Source organism: Dendrobates tinctorius, unplaced genomic scaffold (genome assembly GCF_039654945.1).
Source record: "Dendrobates tinctorius isolate UK_male_01 unplaced genomic scaffold, ASM3965494v1 ptg000064l, whole genome shotgun sequence".
NCBI classification, from domain to species: Eukaryota; Metazoa; Chordata; class Amphibia; order Anura; family Dendrobatidae; genus Dendrobates; species Dendrobates tinctorius.
The window spans coordinates 12061304-12084686 of record NW_027361732.1 but is presented as its reverse complement, the minus strand read 5'-3'; the positions used below and the strand labels follow the sequence as shown (position 1 = coordinate 12084686).

Here is a 23383-nt window from a genome sequence, read left to right as displayed (position 1 = left end):
TCCTGGTATGTGTGGCTTCCCCTGTTGCATGCATGGCTCCCCCGGTCTCCTAGTTGTATTCATGGCTCCGCGTCCTCCCCCTTGTATATGCAAGATTCTGGAAATCTTCCCAGAATTCTAAATGGAAATTCTGGAAGATCTATTCAGAAATATATGAGCAGAAAGAAGGATATTGCATGAATTGAAAACGTATAAAATTTATCTTTTTTTATTATACTTTTATTTTTAGTTCATGAGGAACAGATGAAAGGAAAATACAAGTGGTCATTAAATATATTTTATATTTGTGACTTGTGGATCCTGATGTGAAAATTGTCATTATGTAATGATTTCATGTGCCTGCAGTGTACAGCAGTGTCTGACTGATGTGAGGAGCTGCGGCTACATAGAGACAGTGAAACACACACAGGACGTGTAAATAAAGGTCGTTGTATGCGGCAAAATGCGACTGATTGGGGTCACGTTGTCACGTGTGAGGTACCAGGACCAGCCAGATGCAAAAAGTCATGACCATTTACGGTAGATTTTTTTTTTTTGTGACTTGATAGTCACGGTACCTTTCCGGTAGCAATGTTACCTTATTCATTTTGTAGTGGTGACATACAGCTCAGCGTCCCCCCCGTCTTACTCACCCTCCTCCTGGTGCGGTCTCTGCAAGTCCCTGCATCTCTCTTGTCCCAGAGCTGGCAGCATTTCCTGAGCAGAGCTGTCATGGGACACCGCTCATTAAGGTAATGAATATGCGCTCCCCGCCTATGGGAGTGGAGACGAGTGCAGTAATGAATATGCGCTCCCCGCCTATGGGAGTAGAGACGAGTGCATATTCATTACCTTAATGAGCGGTGTCACGTGACCTCTCTGCTCAGAAAATGCTGCCAGCTCCGGGACAAGAGAGATGCAGGGACTTGCAGAGACAGTGCCAGGAGGAGGGCGAGTTTGATGTGACAGCCAAAGGCTCCTGCTGCTGCTCCCCCTCCTCCCTTCTGGACAATGACTCGTGTATAAGCTGAGGGGGGGGAATGTTTTCAGCATAAAAAAAGTGCTGAAAATCTCGGCTTATATACGAGTATATACGGTAAGTATAATACCCTTGCTTACTTGAGAAAAACATTTTGAAAAAAAAAATATTTGGGGGTGATTTTTTTTTTACTGTGTTCACATAGATTTGTGTATGTATAGTATTTTTAATGGAGTATTAAATTTGTAGCTACTCAAAATTTCTGGCTATGTTTAGGCTAGGAAAAATAGCATTAGTTTTTCCATAAACAGCGCCACTCTACAGGCGATGTCTGGAATTACTATATCAACCACAGGTCATAAGCCAGAGTGTAGTTGTTTCCAGAGAAAATTAAAAAAAAAAATAAAAATTACAAAGCCAGGCACAAATATGATCATGGACTACGGATATCGTCCACACCATATAGGTTGATCCATGCCTTTCTTCATATCATATATGAAAGTGAGATTCCAACTTTGCATTGATAATATTTGGTTTCCATAATTGGTTAACTGATGGTGTCACATAAAATACACTGTATTTTTAAACTTCCAACATTTGTGATATCGAATACAAATTACATTTAGATATCAACTGAAGAAAGACTTTTTTTTATTCCCAATAAAGACTAGATTCACACTTGTGTTTGGAGTAACTCTTCCAAAAAAAACTGGTCGGAACTATGGTGGACACAAACTACACCAGACGAGCCGCTTCCATTACAGAGTATGCTGCACCTTTTTATTTTCCAGTAAAAATGACAAAAGTTGATGCGAGCCAAATTCTTGAATAACTCTTACATAATGAGCATCCTTAAAGGGAATCTGTCACCCTTTTTTTCGACTATTAGCTGCCGGCACCGACATTAGGGGCTTATCTACAGCATTCTGTAATGACGTAGATAAGTCCCCAATGTAACCTGAAAGATAAGAAAAAGAGTTTGATTATACTCACCCCGGTGTCCGTTCCGGTCCGATGGGTGTCGTGGTCCGGTCCAGCGCCTCCCATCTTGATACGATGCCGTCCTTTTATTTTCTTCGTCGTGGCTCCTGTACAGGCGCCGGGAGAGGTCCGGCGCCTGTGGACTGCAGTATTCTGCTCTGCCCTCAACAGGGCTGAGCAGTGCGCCTGCGCCGGAGCCACGACAGGAAGGAAAGAAGAGGATGGCATCGTATAAAGATGGCGATGGGTCACCGGACCGCGACACCCATTGGACCGCCCCCCGGGTGAGTATAATCTAAAGTGTTTTTATTATCTTTCAGGTTACATCGGGGGGGGGGCTTATCTACAGCACTACAGAATGCTTTAGATAAGCCCCTGATGTCGGTGCCGGCAGCTAATAGTAAAAAAAAAAAAAAGGGTGACAGATTCCCTTTAAGTTTGATGGCTAAAAAATCGCCTTTCCATTAACCCCTTTACTCACAAGGGTGGTTTGCACATTAATGACCGGGACAATTTTTACAATTCTGACCCCTTGTCCCTTTATGAGGTAATAACTCTGGAACGCTTCCATGGATCCAGGTGATTCTGAGACTGTTTTCTCGTGACATATTGTACTTCATGAAAGTGGTAAAATTTCTTTGATATTACTTGCGTTTATTTGTGAAAAAAAGGAAGTTAGGCGAAAATTTTGAAAATTTCTCAATTTTGCAATTTTGAATTTTCATGCCCTTAAATCACAGAGATATGGCACACAAAATACTCACATTTCCCACATGTCTACATCAGCACAATTTTGGAACCAAAGTTTTTTTGGTTAGGAAGTTATGAGGGTTAAAAGTTAAACAGCAATTTCTCATTTTTACAACACCATTTTTTTTTTTTTGGGGGGGGGGACCACATCACATTTGAAGTCACTTTGAAGGGTCTATATGATAGAAAATACCCAAAAGTGACACCATTCTAAAAACTGCACCCCTCAAGGTGCTCAAAACCACATTCAAGAAGTTTATTAACCCTTCAGGTGCGTCACAGGAATTTTTTTGAATGGTTAAAAAAAAAAATAAAAATAAAATGAACATTTAACATTTTTTCACCCAAAAATTATTTCAGGTCCATTGTTTTTTTATTTTCCCAAGGGTAACAGGAGAAATTGAACCCCAAAACCTATTGTGCAATTTGTCCTGAGTACGCGGATACCCCATATGTGGAGATAAACCACTGTTTTGGCGCATGGCAGAGCTCGGAAGAGAAGGAGCACAGTTTGACTTTTTCAACGCAGAATTGACTGCAATTGAGATCAGACGCCATGTCGGGTTTGGAGAGCCCCTGATTTGCCTGAACAGTGGAAACCCCCCAATTGTAACTCTAACCCTAATGGGAAAATGGAAATAAATACATTTACAAGTTGACGTTTTTATTGGTAACATTTTCGGGCACATATTTTTTTTATGGCTTTTTATTCCGCTATTTGGGAGGCAGAATGAGCAAAAACCAGCATATCATGAATTTCTTCTTTTTTTTTGGAGGGGGGGCGTTTATACCGTTCCGCGTGTCTTAAGATTGATAAAGCAGTTTTATTCTTCGGATCAGTACGATTACAGCGATACCTCATTTATATAATTTTTTTATGTTTTGGCGCTTTTACACAAAACAATTTTATATATAAAAAAATAATTATTTTTGCATCGCTTTATTCTGCGAACTATAACTTATTTTTTCGCTGATGCTGTATGGTGGCTTGTTTTTTGCGGGACAAGATGATGTTGTCAGCGGTACCAGGTTTATTTATATTGGTCTTTTTGATCGCGTGTTATTACACTTTTTGTTCGACGGGATGATGATAAAGCATTGTTTTTTGCCATTTTTTTTTTAAGGGGTTCACTAAAGGGGTTAACTAGTGGGACAGTTTTATAGGGCGGGCGGGCCGTTACGGATGCGGCGATACTAAATGTGTACTTTCACTGTTTTTTTTAATAAAAGAAATGAATTTATTGGGGAATTTTTTTTCTTTATCTAGGAATTTTTTTAAAATTATTTTTACACATTTTTTTTTTTCCATATTGTCCCAGGGTGGGACATTACTATGCAAAGTCAGATCACTGATCTAACACTTTGCACAGCACTGTGTCAGATCAGCGATCTGACAGGCAGTGCTGGAGGCTTCTCAACGCCTGCTCTCAGCAGGCACTGAGAAGCCACCTCCCTGCAGGACCCCGCGGCCATCTTGGATCCGGGGGCCTGCAGGGAGGAGGCCCTCGGAACAACACGATCACATTTCGTTGTTCTGAGGGTCTCAGGGAAGCACGCAGGGAGCACCCTCCCTGCCCGATGCTTCCGTATGCCCAGGAACACTGCGATCATGTTTGATCGCAGTGTGCCAGGGGTTAATGTGCCAGGAGCGGTCTGTGACTGCTCCTGGCACATAGTGCCGGTTGTCAGCTGTGATAACCAGCTGACACCCGGCTGCGATCAGCTGCGCTCCCCCCGTGAGTGCAGCTGATCGCTATGGCGTGCTATCCCGTCCATGGGCATTAAGGCCCAGGGCACATGGACAAGATAGGACGTCAAATGTCAGGAAGTGGTTAAAATTATCTGAAAGAACAATATATATATATATAATGATAACATGGTCCCGCTTCAACATATTTTTGAACAAGGAAGAGGTGTCTATAGAAACTATGCCCACTCGTTCATATTATGCCATGGATCACTCAACGTTTCAGATAAAGAACCGGTTTACTTAACCAATGGAAAAAGGTCTATGAATGTGGTGCAAGTGTTAACAGAAGCAAAGTAGAGAACGAGAATAGGGAAGAAAAAAAAACTAAAGTTTGGCTTCTCAGAATCAAGTCTACAATACAGTGGCTTCCGAAAGTATTCATCTCCCTTGGATTTTTACCTATTTTGTTACATTGCAATTTACCGTATGTTTCAATATTTTGTAATCCGATTTGTGTGTGATGCATCAGCACTAAAAAGTCCAACTTGGTGAAGTGAGAAAAATATAGATATAAATTAAATTTATAGGCTCAAATAGCTGAAAATTGTCATGGCCATACGTATTCACCCCTTTTGCTATAAAGCCCCTAAACAATTATGGTGCAAGCAATTATCTTCATAAGTCACATGCTTTGTGAAAGGAAGTCCAACAATGTGCAATCTAAGTGTCACATGGTTTCTCAGCAGATCTCCCAAGCAGAGAGTGGAGTATCTGTCCATATGACCACAACAAGTCGTACACTCCATAGAAGTGGTCCTTATGGAAGAGTGAGCAGAAAAAAAGCCTTTACTCCCGCAAAAATTGTGAGGGTAGGTGCACACATTCAGTAATTGGCAGCGCTTTGGATGCAGCACATTTCCGCTGCGTCCAAAGCGCTGGCGGCAATTGAATGCAGGTGAATCCGCATATGTTCAGAGAACCGTGCGGGTTCACCATATCCAATACATTGTATGGGTGAAATTTATCTAGCAGAGGCTAGTGTCTCTGCAAGATAACTAGACATGCTGCGATCTGGAAAGACACGCTGCATGTCCGTCTCTGCGGGTGAGCCGCGGGTGTCTGTGAGTGCATAGTGGGCATGAGATTTCTTGAAATCCCATCCACTATGCTGTAACATCAGGCCACTGTGGGTTGGATGCTGTGCAGGTAAACAGCGTCCAACCCGCGGCATTTACTTATCGTGTGCAAATACCCTAAGACTATGTGCGCACGTTGCGTATTTGTTTGCAGAAATTTCTGCAAGGTTTCTGCATCTCTTGGCAGAAAAAAACAGCAGAAAATATGCACTTTTTTATGCGTTTTTGTAAATCCAGAGCGCTAAAATAAAGGTTCATAATTAAAAAAAAAAAAAAAAATGTGATGTAATTTCCTTGTTCAACCTCTTGTTTTTCATTCTCCATTGAAGACCATGTCAATACATACCATGTTCAAATTTATGTTTACACACACACACAGAAAATAATCCGTATTTTTCAGATTATAAGAAGCACCACCATTTTATTTAATAAACATTTTTTTTCCCCCTCAAAATTTGGGGTGCATCTTATAATCCGGAGCGTTTTATAATCCCAAAAATACGGTACGTGAGATCTATATATATAATTGTCTTATCATGTTTGTCTGTCTGTAACCGAAATCCAGCGTATATAAATATATACTAGATGGTGGCCCGATTCTATCGCATCGGGTATTCTAGAGTCTCTGTTAAAATAAAAAATAGTTATATACTCACCTTCCGACGGTCCCCGGACTCTTTCTCTCCTCTCTATGCTCCCGGCATCTTCCAGTAATGCTTTGCGCGAAACACCGCTGATGATGTCACGCTCACGGGAGAATGACATCATCTCCAGCCCTTCTCGCTAAGCATTAATGGGACCGGAAGATGCCGGGAGTGTGGTGATAGGCGGGACAGAGTCCAGGGGCTGTCGGAAGGTGAGTATATAAATATTTTTTATTTTAACAGAGACTCTAGAATACCTGATGCGACAGAATCGGGCCACCATCTAGTGTATTATACTCCTGTTACACCCGGAGCTACTGTCACTGTTCTGCTGTTACATAATGTATTGTACTCCAGTTACAGCCAGAGCTGCTGTCACTGTTCTGCTGTTATCTAATGTATTGTACTCCAGTTACTCCCAGAGCTGCAGTTACTGTTCTGCTTTTACCTAATGTATTGTAGTCCAGTTACACCCAGAGCTGCAGTCACTGTTCTGCTCTTACCTAATGTATTATACTCCTGTTACACCCAGAGCTGCAGTCACTGTTCTGCTCTTACCTAATGTATTGTACGCAAGTTACACCCAGAGCTGCAGTCACTGTTCTGCCGTTACCTAATGTACTCCTGTTACACCCAGAGATGCAGTCACTGTTCTGCTCTTACCTAATGTATTGTACGCAAGTTACACCCAGAGCTGCAGTCACTGTTCTGCTATTAACTAATGTATTGTACTCCAGTTACACCCAGAGCTGCAGTCACTGTTCTGCTGTTACCTAATGTAGTGTACTCCAGTTACACCCAGATCTGCAGTCACTGTACTGCTGTTACCTAATGTATTGTACTCCAGTTACACCCAGAGCTGCTGTCACTGTTCTGCTATCTAATGTATTGTACTCCAGTTGCTCCCAGAGCTGCAGTCACTGTTCTGCTTTTACCTAATGTAATGTAGTCCAGTTACACCCAGAGCTGCAGTCACCGTTCTGCTCTTACCTAATGTATTAAACTCCTGTTACAGCCAGAGCTGCAGTCACTGTTCAGATCTTACCTAATGTATTGTACTCCAGTTACACCCAGAGCTGCAGTCACTTTTCTGTTGTTACCTAATGTATTGTACGCAAGTTACACCCAGAGCTGCAGTCACTGTTCAGCTGTTACCTAATGTATTGTACTCTAGAATATGTAAAGGACTGTGCCTGTGTAATGAGCAACGCAGCAGTGATGCCTTTAACGGCTGTAATGTGCCTGTACAATAAGCAATGCAGCCGTGTTGCCGCGACGACTAAGCAACTGTCGCTGATTGGTTGCGGCCTAACTGCGGCGACCAATCAGCAAGGCGGGATTTCCATTACAGACAGACAGACAGAATTAGACAATTATATAGTAGATATATACCGTATAGATAAATAAATATGTATGTGTGTTTGTGTGTGTAATACCAAGCCCGAGGTTTAATAATGAACAGGTGTCAGCCAGATACCCACATTAATAAAACGGTACATTAAGAGGTAAAGAGACACACACACATATCGCGCAGGGGTGTATTCTGGCATCACAACTGCACATCAAATCAACACTGCTAGTTTTTCCTGCAAGGCACCGCATGCCCCAAAGACTGGAAGAACTATTTAATATAAAATATAGAAAGTCTATTTCTCAGCAACAAGACAGCAGCTATGAGGCATACTGGTAGGACTATTTTAACAATTCTATCACATGTATGCCACATATTAATAATATCTTAAAGGGGTTGTCTGGGCTTCTCACATAATCTCAGTGCATATCTGGGCTGCAGAATGGTGACAATAAGTAATTTACCTTCTGTCACCAGTTTGCAGGGTTTTCTAGATATCACTCTCCACCCCCAGACACACACTGAACAGTGATCTATGGAAAGTGAAACTCCAGTGAGGAGGGAAAATCGTCCTGTATTCTGGGCCACTCCATGATTACAATACATAAGTCACTCATTATCAGTGATTCCTTCCCTCACTATCCCAGGCTGCTGGCAGTGATGGGGCTCGGCTGCTGGCAGCAGTGAGAACAGACTGTGTGATGGCCAGTGATGGGGGTCTGCAGCTTCTAATCTGCACAGGGGATGGCAGTCACTGATGTAATCTGTTCTGTGAAAAAGCCTCTGCTGTGTGAATGAGACAGCTCTGCTGTGTGAAGACATCAGTGACACAGAGCTGTCTCATTCACATAGCAGAGGCTTTGTCACAGAACAGATTACATCAGTGACTGCCATACCCTGTGCAGATTAGAAGCTGCAGACCCCCATCACTGGCCATCACATTACACAATATACAATTATCTACAAGGAGTATGGCATGGAACATGTAATGGCCCTATCTATTACTATTGTGGATGTGATGTAGATTGTGCTGCTTTCACAAATACAGGATCACTGCTGTGTTCTTTCCAATGCTGGAATGAAGATAAAAATGAGTGCTGGTGCAGTTTACTGACAGACAATGAGTGGGCAGTGGGTGGTGCTGGTCACTGGAGCTTGGTGGAGCTTCACACATACACTGCACCAAATCTACTGCTGTGTGAAGACATCAGTGACACAGAGCTGTCTCATTCACATAGCAGAGGCTTTGTCACAGAACAGATTACATCAGTGACTGCCATCCCCTGTGCAGATTAGAAGCTGCAGACTCCCACCACTGGCCATCACACAGTCTGTTCTCACTGCTGCCAGCAGCCGAGCCCCATCACTGCCAGCCCAAGCCCCATCACTGCCAGCAGTGATATGATTGAGTCACCGTTGGAGGCAAAAACAGAAATACAAGCTAAGTCCAGAAAACCAGAGAAGTTGGCAACTATCAGATTGCAGACCCCTGAACCTATCAACACAACTAGCAGTAGCCGTGGGGGGTTCCTACGATGCCCTAGACCCCTCGATCACAGCCGGAGAATTTAAATAGGCCTAAAGAAAGAAAGGGGAAATCTAAACTGCCCCAGAGCAGACCCCAAAGCAACAGGCAGCCCCCAACATATAATGACGGTGAAGCAAGATGAAAACACTAACACAGACAGAAAGATAGACTGAGCAAAGCCGGGGCCCAAAACTACCTAGATAGGAAAGGACAGGAAGGCTGCTGTCTGCAATCTGCAAAAACCCTATCAAAGACATAAGCCAACAAGCTGATATGAAAAAGATCCTGAAGCAGCTAGGCTTCAAAAACTAAATCAGCACTCAGGTATTTTCAGAAGACAGAGCTAAAGGAATTCAGCACACCCCAGCAGGGAATGGCAGAAATCCAGAAAAACAAAGCAAAACAAAGTCAAAGCAAAAATGCAAAAAGCCGAGCAGCAAACTTAGCTTTAGAGGAGCAGGAATTCAGACTGGTCTCCAAGGATCCCACAGAGAAATCACCCGCAGGGCAGAAGGGCGTCGGCAGCCTTATATCCAGTCAGTAACTCCACTCAGCCAGTCATCATCATCAGCCTCAGGTGTTTGATAATCAGGCTCACTACCTTTCTTTACCAGAAGAGGGAGTTCCTCGGGCCTCAGTAGTGAAGGGGAAAATGAACTCACAACACAGCAGCCTGGGACACTGAGAGAAGGAATCACTGATAATGAGTGAGTTATGTATTGTAATCATGGAGTGGCCCAGAATACAGGATGATTTTCCCTCCTCACTAGAGTTTCACTTTCCATAGATCACTGTTCAGCGTGTGTCTGGGGGAGGAGCAGCTGGGTGGTCTGCTCTCTGCACTGAGGCTGCTAGAGGGGGAGGATTTGTTACTGTGTGAGGAGGGCTTGTTCATGTGGACGTGGAGTGCCTGTTGCTATGGAGGGTGGGGTTGTTGCTATAGAAGGCAGGTTTTTAGTAGAGTAGGAGGAAACGACCAGTTCTCTTTTCAATGCCAGAACACACCCCCCTTGGACGTTCTGATCAGAAGCAAGAGTGATATCTAGAAAACCCTGCAAACTGGTGACAGAAGGTAAATTACTTATTGTCACCATTCTGCAGCCCAGATATGTAGTGAGATTATGTGAAAAGCCCGGACAACCCCTTTAAACGCGTCCGGGGGGAAGGGGTGCAAGATTCCCTTTAATATACTCACCCACTGCTGGTCTCTTCGGTGTCCAGTGTCGTTTCTCTCCTATTCTGAGTGACATCACTGTTATGCAGATTATCTAGGTCACACTACGCTCTGCGTGACCAGGAAGGGGCTTTTACAATGTACACCTAACCTAACTTATGGAGTACACAAACAAGGCTTCATAGGCTTACATTGTAAAAGAGATTTCCGGCTCACAGACTGTACAATGAGCAGGCAGGTCTTCTTTGCTGTGACGTCACACAGAAGAGCAGAAAAACGGAGGTGGATACTGGAGAGAGCGGCGGTAAGCGAGGATATTAATGCACTCACACTACACACTACATTACATGCACATACATACATTTAAATCAATAAGAAAGATAGTTGGAGCGCTAGGCATTTACGGAAAAAAGAGTCACTGGGTTAGAGCAGGGGACAATTTCTTTTTGTCGATCTGTGGTTGAAAACTTTGCACATGGTGTAATTTTAACCCCTTAACCCCCAAGGGTGGTTTGCACGTTCATGACCGGACCAATTTTTACAATTCTGACCACTGTCCCTTTATGAGGTAATAACTCTGAAACGCTTCCATGGATCCCGGTGATTCTGACACTGTTTTCTCGTGACATATTGTACTTCATGTTAGTGGTAAAATTTCATTCGAATAACTTGCGTCTATTTGTGAAAAAAAATGGAAATTTGGCGAAAATTTCAAAATTTCCAACTTTGAATTTTTATGCCCTTAAATCACAGAGATATGGCACACAAAAAACTTAAGTTACATTTCACATATGTTTACTTTACATCAGCAAAATTTTTTTTGTTAGGAAGTTATAAGGGTTAAAAGTTGACCAGTGATTTCTCATTTTTGCAACATCAGTTTATTTTTACAGACCACATCACATTTGAAGTCACTTTGAGGGGTCTATATGATAGAAAATACTCAAAAGTGACACCATTCTAAAAACTGCACCCCTCAAGGTGCTCAAAACCGTATTCAAGAAGTTTATTAACCCTTCACAGGAATTTTTTGAATGTTTAAAAAAAAAAATGAACATTTAACTTTTTTTCACAAAAAAATTACTTCAGGTCCAAGGGTAACAGGAGAAATTGGACTGCAAAAATGATTGTGCAATTTGTCTTGAGTACGCTGATACCTGATATGTGGGGGGGGCACTGTTTCGGCGCATGGCAGAACTCAGAAGGGAAGGAGCACCGTTTGACTTTTTCACTGCAAAATTGGCTAGAATTCAGATCGGACACCATGTCACGTTTGGAGAGTCCCTGATGTGCCTAAACAGTGGAAACCCCCCACAAGGGAACCCATTTTGGAAACTAGACCCCCCAAGGAACTTATCTAGATATGTGGTGAGAACTTTGAACCCACAAGGGCTTCACAGAAGTTTATAACGTACAACTGTACAATTAAAAAATCATTTTTTCCACAAAAATGATCTTTTCACCCCTAATTTTTATTTTCCCAAGGGTAACAGGACCCTAAAAGTTATTGTGCAATTTATCCTGAGTATGCTGATACCCCATATGTGGGGGTAAACCACTATTTGGGCGCATAGCAGAGCTCGGAAGGGAAGCAGCGCCATTTGACTTTTTTGGCTGGAATTGGACGCCATGCCGCGTTTGGAAAGCCCCTGATGTGCCTAAACAGTGGAAACCCCCCACAAATGACACCATTTTGGAAACTATACCCCCCAAGGAACTTATCTAGATGTGTGGTGAGCACTTTGAACCCCCAAGGGCTTCACAGAAGTTTATAATGCCCGGCGTGAAAATAAAATAAATCATATTTTTTCCACAAACATGATCTTTTAGTCCCCAATTTTTTTATTGTTCCAAGGGTAAAAGGAGAAATTGGACCCCAAAAGATGTTGTCCAATTTGTCTTGAGTACGCTGATACCCCATATGTGGAAGAAAACTACTGTATGGGGACACGTCGGGGCTCGGAAGGGAAGTAGTGATGTTTTGGAATGCAGACCTTGATAGAATGGTCTGCGGGTGTCATGTCACGTTTGGAGAGCCTCTGATGTGCCTAAACTGTTGAAACTCCCCACAAGTGACCCCTATTTTGGAAACTAGACCCCCCTAGGAAATTATCTAGATGTGTGGTGGGCACTTTGAACTCCCAAGTGCTTCACAGAAGTTTAACATGCCCGGGTGTGAAAATAAAAAAATATTTTGTTTCCACAAAAATGATATTTTTGCCCCCAATTTTTTATTTTCCTAAGGGTAACAGTAGAAATTGGACCCAAAAAGTTGTTATGCAATTTGTGCTGAATAGGCTGATAACCCATATGTGGGGATAAAACACTGTTTGGGCGGATGGAAGAGCTTGAAAGGAGCACCATTTGACTTTTTCAATGCAGAATTGGCTGGAATTGAGATCAGACGCCATGTTGCGTTTGGAGAGCACCTGATGTGCCAAAACAGTGGAAACCCCCCAATTCTAACTCCAACCGTAACCCCAACACACCCCTAACCCTAATCTCAGCCCTAACCCTGTGGTGTTAATAAAAATATGGATATCTTATAGCCTACATATTGTAATATATTGATTAGTCCATATTGAAATTAACTTGTAATGTCAGCATTAGAAGGCCACATATCCAGTACCAGAGTTCATGAGGTCAGACCTGCAATGGCTATTGAAATGCAGCCTGTGTGTTGAGTATACTGAAAGACAATGCTAGTTGAAACAGTATGTTTAATCTGGATTACTGGAAAGAATTAACCTTTGTGTACACTGTTGACTTACTTGAATTTCAAGAGTAGTAAATGGTGCAAGTATATTGACAAAGTATTACCTGATATTTGTGTCATATGGGAATTAAAAAGTGGACTAGGCATATGGACAGTTGCAAATTATTATACATAAGGTCATAGAAATATGTATAGAGGAGGCTAATGAATATGGTTGGTGATCTGAAACCCATTATAGTATATTCAGTCTTAGAGATCTCTTTAACTGTAGTCTGAAATATATATATTTTGTGCTAGGGCTCTAGTCATAGAAAGTTGTTGGAAACTTTGTTATCATATGTAAATATCAGGGCAAGAGTAAATAGTCCGAAGACACAAGATTTGTTTGATGTTATTTATTCATGATAGGTGGCCACTGTCATGTGATTGGAACATCAAACAACTAACCTGTGTATTTTCACGTTTACACAATATTATATTGAGTAAGCCTTTGTCTAAAGCATATAAAAGCTGCTGAAGCAGTCACTGAAGGCAGGAGCTTGTGGACCTGTGTGAGAGGCACAGTGTAGTAGATCCTAGGACGCATTCTGTCTTCACTGGCTGCTCCTCACAGTTGAAGTATTTCCGGACAGACGTAAATGCCCCTAGTGAAGATTCTTTTCTTTTCTCTTCTTTCTGATGTACAGTAAGTATATGTACCAAAACCTTTGTAATTTGAATATATAAGTATACGCAATATCATACTATTTTCTATTTCGATATCATTGTCATACATTCCATTAATTTGGCATTTTATAATCATTGTATAATAAAATTGTGTTATATGCAAGTAGTAGCCTTCTTTAAAGCCGTATCCGAACCTTATTGCTAAACAGTTGGCAATACAAACCCTAATGAGAAAATGGAAATACATTTTTTTAATTTTATTATTTTTCCCTAACTAAGTTGGTGTTAAAGGGGGGTTTGATTTACTATTTATAACGGGTTTTTATTTTTGGCATCTGTCATACGCTAAAACGCTCTTTAGGCTGTGTTCACACACAGCGTTTTTTTTAGCGGTATTTTTAGCGGTTTTGCCAATACAACCTCTATAAAACCGCTAAAAATAAGCTTCCCATTAATTTCTATGCATTTTGCACTTTTTGTGCATATTGATGCGCTTTTTACCGTGAAAAAACACATCGCGGTAAACGCAGCATGCTCATTAATTTTGCGGATTTTTCCGCGTTTCTGGCTAGTTCAATGCGTTTTGAAAACGCGCCGGAAAAAAACGCAACGAAAACGCGCGGAAAACGCAAAGACAAAAAAGGCGCGGTTTCTGGGAAGGGAGTCAGGTTTTTGAGCAGAAATTTTCTGCTACGTGTGCACTGTAAAAATAGTTTTTGCATCACCACATTTTGACGGCTATAATTTTTCCGTATTCTGACACACCGAGTCATGTGAGGTCTTATTTTTTGCGGGACGAGTTGGCGTTTTTAATGGTACCATTTTCGGGCACGTGACATTTCTTGATCGCTTTTTATTCCGATTTTTGGGACGCAGAATGAACAAAAACCAGCATTTCAATAATTTCTTTTGGGGGGTGCATTTACACCGTTCCGCGTGCGGTAAAATTGATAATACGGTTTTATCCTTCGGGTCAGTTCGGTTACAGTGATACCTCATTTATGTCTTTTTTTATGTTTTGGCGCTTTTATGCAATGGAAACAATTTTACATAAAAAATAATTATTTTTGCATCGCTTTATTCTGCGAGCTATAACTTTTTTATTTTTTCGCTGATGATGCTGTGTGGCGGCTCGTTTTTTGGGGGACAATATGTCGTTTTCAGCGACACCATGGTTATTTATATCCATCTTTTTGATCGCGCGTTATTGCACTTTTGTTCGACGGTATGATAATAAAGCATTATTGTTTGCTTTGTTATTTATTTTTATTTTTTAAGGGGTTTGCTAAAGGGGTTAACTAATGGGACAGTTTTATAGGGTGGGTCGTTACGGACGCGGCGATACTAAATATGTGTACTTTTATTGTTTTGTTTTATTTCCAAAAAATGAATGTATTAGGGAATATTTTTTTTTTTATTTATTTTGCGATTTTTTATAAATTATTTTTACATTTTTTTTTTCTTTTTATCTTTATTACATTGTCCCAGCCAATGCTTCCCTAAACCCCCGGTACACTGCGATCGTGTTTGATCGCAGTGTGCCAGGGGTTAACGTGTCGTGGGCGGTCCGTGACCGGCCCTGACACATAGTGCTGGGTGTCAGCTGTGATAATCAGCTGACACCCGGATGAGATCATCGGCGCTCACCACGTGGGCGCCGCTGATGGCTATGACGTACTATTCCGTCCCTGGGAATTAAGTCCCAGGGCACATGGACGGGATAGTACGTCATATGACAGAAAGGGGTTAAATTAGTTTCTATACTTTTAAGAAATTGTAATTAGCTCAGCGACACATAAGTATTTTATTCTTATTACACATTGGCTAAGGTGAATAGCTTTGAGGGATAGGGTAATTGTAGGTTTCTTGCAAATGTCACCATTAACTGTTATGCACTTATATTTCTGGAATTAAAAAAATTGATGATTGCTGTATTGGACGGCAGCAGTTGATAGCATCATCAACCATAATTATATGTGGATTATGTAGATAAAATAATCCTGGTGCTCTTCCTTGCTCCAGAACACACAAAAGACATAAAAAGGCTGCCTGATGCCTTACTATTAATATTATATAACATATACATATATATATACACATATATATATATATATATATATATATATATAGAGAGAGAGAGAGAGAGACATATGCATATACAGTATATAAATATATATATATATATATATATATATATATATATATATATATATATATATATATATACACACACACACATATATATAATATAAAGATTAGTTGAACTACATATACAGCTCTGGCAAAAATTAAGAGAGCACGTTCAAATGTTCAGTTTGTCTGATTTTACTCTTTATAGGTTTAAAAAAAAAACTCAGTACTTCCAGAACTCATATAATGCAATGAAAACAAGTTCATAATCATTTAGAAACAACAATACTAATATTTTAACTGAGGAAGAGTTCTGAAATCAATATTTTGTGGAATAACCATGATTTTTAGTCACAGCTTTCACACGTCTTGGCATGCTTTCCACCAGTCTTTCACACTGCTTCTGGCACAAAAATTTAAGCAGTTGTTCTTTGTATGATGGCTTGTGACTATTCATCATCCTCTTGATTACATTCCAGAGGTTTGCAATGGGGTTCAGGTCTGGAGAATGGGCTGCCTATGACAAGGTTTTGATGTGGTGGTCTCTTAATTTTTTCCAGAGCTGTATATACATATATATAGTGATACTTATACATACGTATATATATATAGACATATATAAACACACACATTATATACATATAGTCAATATATATATATATTTCCTACACCTTTCCTACAGCTCCTTCCCAACATCCCTACAGTCCCTATCCCTATTCCCTTCTGTACACCTGCTTTGGCAAAACTAATGTGTATTTAGTCCTGCCAATAAAGCTTCTTTGAAAATATATATATATATATATATATATATATATATACATACATACACACACACACATACACTAGCTGAAGAGCCCGCCGCTGCCCGGGCACAGTAAATAGCTACGGTTAGTTATAACAAATTATGATTATATATATATATATATATATATCTGAGGGTAGAGCCCCGCCCGCCCATTCCGCATAGCCACATTCACTATAATATCCCACATCATCCCATCAGCCAGAGCCACCGGACAACTACCACTAATATTCCACATCATCCTGTCAGCCAGAGCAACCGAACTACTACCCATAATATCCCACATCGTCCCATCAGCCAGAGCCACCGGACTACTACCACAAATATCCCACATCATCCTGTCAGCCAGAGCTACCGAACTACTACCCATAATATCCCACATCGTCCCATCAGCCAGAGCAACCAGACTACTACCACTAATATTCCACATCATCATGTCAGCCAGAGCAACCGAACTACTACCCATAATATCCCACATCGTCCCATCAGCCAGAGCCACCGGACTACTACCACAAATATCCCACATCATCCTGTCAGCCAGAGCTACCGAACTACTACCCATAATATCCCACATCGTCCCATCAGCCAGAGCAACCAGACTACTACCACTAATATTCCACATCATCCCATCAGCCAGAGCCACCGGACTACTACCACTAATATCCCACATCATCCCATCAGCCTGGAGTCAGAACCAGAGCGCTGAGTGAAACGGTCCTAACTTCCATACTGGGGATCCCTTTAAGAGAGGTGTGGCATCAGAACCAGAACGCTGAGTGGATTTGCCCTGACTTCCATACCAATGATCCCTTTAATAGAAGCCTGGGGTGAGAATCAGAGCATTGAGATTTACCCTAACTTCCATACCGGAGATCCCTTTAAGAGAGGCCTGGGTTCAGTACCAAAGCGCAGAGTGGATTTTCCCTCACTTCCTACCGAGGATCCCTATAAGAGGGGACTTGGGTCAGAACCAGAGCGCTGAGTGGATTTGCCCTAACTTCCATACCAGGGATCCCTTTAAGAGCCTGGGGTCAGGACCAGAGCATTTGAAGGCAACTGCCCTGCTTCCATACCGGGGATCCCTTTAAGAAAGGCCTGGGGTCAGTACCAAAGCGCTGGATGGATTTGCTCTGACTTCCATACCAATGATCCCTTTAAGAGGGAAGATGTGCCTACGGAATGGAGGCTATGTGATGGGGATATAGGTACGGGAGGGGGGATTCAAATCTGTCATGTGTTCTCTGCTCCTTTCAGGGGGGCAGACAATGGCTGGGAGTTCATGTTTCCAGGGATGCTATATTTCTCCCACCATGTCAGTGTCTGCTGAGGTGTTGTCAAGTGGGAAAATTGTTGGTCATAGTAACCAATCACAGCTCAGCTACTTTTACCAGCTCTGGTGAAATGAGAGATGCTTAGTGATTGTTTGCAAGGAAAACTGTTGCTCATAGCAACCAATCACAGCTCAGCTTCTTTTGAACAGCTATGGTGAAATGATAGATGCTTCGTGATTGGTTGGTGATACACACACATTTATATATATATATATATATATATATATACACAATTTTTTTTTTCTCACGGCAGTAACCTGTAAGTTGCAACAGTATTTATAGCAATGCTGGTTCCTTGCCTGTTGGTGCTTTGTCTGTGTCTCCCATTGCTGACCCGGTTCCTGTACCTGTCCTGTCTGACCTCTCCGCTTCAGACCTTGGCTAGGTAACCTGAAAACCTGCATTACCTGCTCCGACCTTGGACTGCCTGCCCACGTTTTTGCCTTTGCTCTCCTGTACTGCGTTACTGTGCCTCTGAACCTCCGGTCAGCTGCAGCATGACCAGAGACTGCCCTGATGTGGTACCTGGCGGTTACCTGCGGCCAAACCTATCCTCACCAAAAGAGGCTTGATCGAAAACAAGGTACTTTCTTAGTCATGCCCCTATAGGGAAAGCCCGCCTGTTGGTCTACATCCACCAGCGTCAAACGTTACATATATATGCCACTCCTGGTACAAAAATTTAAGCATCTTGTTTGATGCCTTGTGACTATCTTCCTCTTGATTACATTCCAGAGGTTTTCAATGGGTTTCAGGTCTGGAGATTGGGCTGGCCATGACAGGAAATTGATGTGGTGGTCCTTCATCCACACATTGGTTGACCTAGCTGTGTGGCATGGCGCATTGTCCTGCTGGAAAAAGTCCTCAGAGTTGGGGAACATTGCCTGAGCAGAAGGAATCAACTGTTTTTGCAAGATAACCTTGTATGCGGCTTGATTCATACATCCTTCGCAAAGATTAACTTGCCCAATTCAAGCCTTGCTATAGCATTCCCAGATCATCAGCGATCCTCCACCAAATTTCACAATGGGTGCAAGACACTGTGACTTCTCCAGGTCTCCGTCTAACCATTAGATGACCAGGTTTTGGGCAAAGCTGAAAATAAGACTTATCAGAGAAGATTACCTTACTCCTGTCGTCTAAGGTCCAATCCTTATGGTCTTTGGCAAACTTCAGCCTGGTTGTCCTTTGCTTCTCATAGATTAAATACTTTTTTCTACCTTTACATGACTTGAGCCCTGCCTCTAGGAGCCTGTTACGAACTGTTCTTTCTATGCAATTCACCCCAGCTGACATTTCTTTTGTAGGTCACTTGTTGTCATCCTGCAGTTGCTGAGTGACATTCGAATAAGATGACGGTCATCCTGGTCAGTAGAGATTCGTTTTCGCCCTCTGCCAGTCTGTGGCTTTGTTGTCCCCAATGTTTGCTGCTTGACCTTGTTGTAATGGACTGCCGTCTTAGAAATTTTAAGAATGGAGGCAACACGACACTCAATGTTATCCTTCTGCTACTAAAGCTAGAATTGAACCCTTCTTTTCCTCACTCAAGACTTTTCTTTTCAACTCCTTTGGCATGGTAAAAAGTTATTTTTTTTTATTCTTATTACTTTTGGGATATTACTAGCACTGTTTTGCCATCCAGCTTGTCCTACTGCAAGAGGATTGTGAACCCCACAGCAGGGTTTTCTATACTCTCCTTCATTAAATAAGATTTGGTTCAGGTGATCACCTAATCAGAAGCACATTAAGTAGAATGAGGTGTTCTCTGGTCGGAATTCAACTGACACTGGAATGGAATGGCTGTTAGACATGTAGAGAAGCTGATTTTTATAAAACTGTGCAGTGGTCTCTTAATTTTTGCCAGAGCTGTATGTTAGTCAATTTTAACAGCAACAAGGATGTTATTAAAAAATAAAAATAGAAAGTTCAGCAGGCTTTATTCTTGCTAATCTGTATATAATTATCATTAATGTCTATAATGGCGCATCATTTTTTTTTTACTGATAGTGATTTGACTCTAACGGCCTGCTGAAGGGCTGCAAGCAAGAACAATAGGCTCTTTGTTTGGTTTCAGACACTTTAAAAATGATATTAGGGATTGGCGCAGAATAGAATTTACCTAAAGTAATGCCATTATTGTAATTGCTCCCTGTACAAAAAAGAATAGTCATGTAATCTACCAGCACAGAGGAAACTAGGATTTCTTTTGCAATAGCCTGCAGTTTCTGTCAGCTCAAGATGTGTACAACTCATCTAGGGTTTGTGATGATTTGTTGTAAGCCAGTCACAACCTCATTGCTTGAATCCAGGCTATCAGAAAATCTAGTGACTTTGTCTATGTAGCAATTGGAGGGTATTATAGTATCAGATTTCCAACTCCACAAAAGAGTCCCAGCAATAAGAGTAAAGGTCCCGTCTCACTAAGCAATCTCGGTAGTGAGATCGCTGCTGAGTCACAACTTCTGTGACATAACAGCGATCTCACCAGCGAGATTGCGGTGTGTGACAGCGATCAGCGAGCGGCCCCCCTGCCGGTATCGCTGATCGCTGGAAGAAACCTCTGGACATTTCTTTGGTCGCTGGTCTCCCGCTGGCCAGCACGCATCGCTGCGTGTGACAGGCGGGAGACCAGCGATCAGGTGTAAAAAATAATTAAAAAAATAAAAAATATAGTTATTCTCACCTTCCGACGTCGCGTTCAGCCATCCTGCCTCTCTCCACGCTCCGGTCCCAGTGATCCTTTGCACGAATGACCGCGAGACTTTGTTATCCCGCGAGACTGTGACATCTCGCGGTCATTCTCGCAATGGATCACTGGGACCGGAGCGTGGAGAGAGGCGGGATGGCTGAACGCAACATCGGAAGGTGAGAATAATATTTTTTATTTTTATTCTATGTTTTACAGGATGGCCAGCGATGCCGGGCGCTCGGCATCGCTGTGCTGATCGCTGGTGAAGCTGTCTGTGTGACAGCTCACCAGCGATCACATAGCGATTTACCAGCGATCCTGACACCTTCATATCGGTGTCGGGATCGCTGGTAAGTCGCTTAGTGTGACGGGGCCTTTAGCAAAACACATATAAACCAGGGCTGTGGAGTCGGTAAGCCAAACCTGTGACTCCGACTCCTCAATTTCCCTTACACCGACTCCGACTCCAACTCCGACTCCACGACTCCGACTCCCACACATATTGCTTATATTTAAGTGAAAAATTTATTGTAGTACAATGTGAACCTCAGACATTTAATCATTTTTATGATCCAATAATCAAGATATTTAGATAGAACAGAATATATATTGATGTACTACCCGGTTTTCATTCTTTTTGGTACAGATACGATATGGATAGACAGATATGGATAAATGGATAGATAGAGCAGATTTCTAATCTGCTTTTGCTATTGAAAACATTATCTATGAGCTCAAAAACCTTTCAGGTGATGCAGTTTTTTAAAAAGATGATCAGCTTTTGCAGCTGAAAAACGTATCCTCAAAAAACACAGGAAAAACGCTGTGTGTGAATGTAGCCTTAGATCAGGAATATAACAGCCATTTATAGGACATTTCATAACTTTCCCAAACTCCTATGAAAAAATATTCAGCACATCCTGCATTGAATTACTGTACCCAATTTATTATATATTTTAGGAGTCGGTCCATTTTATACCGACTCCAACTCCGACTCCACCAAAATGAGCACTGACTCCGACTCCACTACTCCGACTCCGACTCCACAGCCCTGATATAAACACAATAGGCTTTACTTCCTTAACCCCTTAAATGGACCAGGCCCAATTTGACCTTAACCAAGTAAAGACTGTGCCATTTACCCAGTTACTAACCAGGCACATTTTTGTATTATTCATACATGAGATTTAAAGAACTGTAAATTTTTGTCTCATCGAATATAAAAATTATTTTGGCATTTTCCTTTGCGATGCGCTGGGCCTAATTTTACATTTTGTTGCACATATTGGTGGGAAAGTAAAGGAAATACAGGGTTTTCATTTTTTTTTTTTTTACTTTACGACCACATTTAAAAAATGTGTTCCCTTTCTGGAAAAAATATTTTTACATATTTCACTTTTTTCCACAGGTATGGGCAGTGGAGTTAAGCGAATATGTTTGGAATTGGTCATTGAATCTGAATATGGCAAATTCAGATTCGATGTTTTGAATTGATCGTCAAACATAAATTCAGCACGAATAGGGTAACAATTTACCCTATTCGTGCTGATTTTAATGTTTGACGATCGATTCAAAACATATTAGTTAATTTCTACTCCCATTGAGTCCAATGACGTTTGGCGAATATTGCAAATACCACCAATCGTAATCGGGACCGAATTTTCAAAAATTTGCTAAACTCTAATGGGCAAGCAGATCCCATGACCCCTTCCCCCCCAATATGCAGCCATTTTGTGAACAGGAGAGCTGTGCAGCCTGTGAAGAAGGCTACACTAACTATTCTTTTAGGTGCAGGAGGAAAACCCATAATACTTGAATGTAGGGGTAAGCTGCTCAGGATGTGTGGAACTGGCATCAGTTGCAATCCTTGTTAATTTCTGAAATGCTACTGTCAATCGCTGACAGCAGCCTGTCTGTCACGCAATTCTACCCAAATGTCTATTCTTGGAACCATGAAAAAAAGGACCCCACAATGGTGCCACTAAAACATAAGCTCATCATGCAAAAAACGAGTCCCAATAGTGCCCTATTGGCAGAAAAATAAAGAATTATGGGTCTCAGAAAAAAGCAATACAAAACAGATATATTCTTACTACAATCTTCAGAATTTTGTAAGACAATAAAATATGATAAGATGATGCCAAACGAATAATTTAATTGTATTAAACTGCAGAATCAAGGAGCCATCACATTTTTACACAACACCATAAATAGGAATCCCAAAACTCTATGACAGAAATGCATTTCTTGCACCATTTCATTCAATTTTTTCTTATTTTTCTGTACACTATATGGTAAAGTGATGTTTTTTCAAAATTAGAACTCTTCATGTGTAAAACAAGCTCTAATTTGGCTATGCTGATGGCAAAATAAGCTATGGTTCCTTGGTTTTTCAATTTTTCCTACCATTTTTGAACGGCAAAAATTTGCTGCCCTTAAGGGATAAACATCTCAGGATATGTTGGGCTTTAGACACCAGAGGTACAATTACTAGCAGTAGTTCAAGGTATAAAATCTTCCAAATGGAGAATAAATCGTGGCATAATACAGGGTTAAGTGACAGCTGAATACATGAGTAATCATGTTTATAGAAAAATACTTAAATTTTTGTTAAGGAATTGATGTTCCTTGTACCGGATATCACTCTTGCAGAAAACTGATAACCTAGACACTATATTCTGAAACATAAGGCACCATATTATCCTTTAGCATTCTGTGATAAGAAGCAAAATGGAATTGCAATAAAAAAAAAAAATCATCACGTGCAGTTCAGGAACAGATGCAGCCATACAAGACCAGACTCATTTTTCATAATGTTCTGAAAAGCTGTCACTTTT

The 23383-nt window shown here is 41.3% G+C and overlaps 1 protein-coding gene and 1 long non-coding RNA gene across 9 annotated transcripts in view; one reads left to right on the top strand and one right to left on the bottom strand.

Moving 5' to 3' along the window:
• Nucleotides 1–23383, bottom strand: part of ENOX1 (ecto-NOX disulfide-thiol exchanger 1) — an 835160-nt gene that overhangs the window by 88625 nt on the left and 723152 nt on the right. The window lies entirely within an intron of this gene.
• LOC141094475 (uncharacterized) overlaps nucleotides 13441–23383 on the top strand; it is a 41938-nt gene continuing 31995 nt past the window's right edge. The window contains exon 1 of the long non-coding RNA XR_012233083.1: nucleotides 13441–13613. This is a non-coding gene — a long non-coding RNA (uncharacterized lncRNA). The remainder of the gene's footprint in view (nucleotides 13614–23383) is intronic.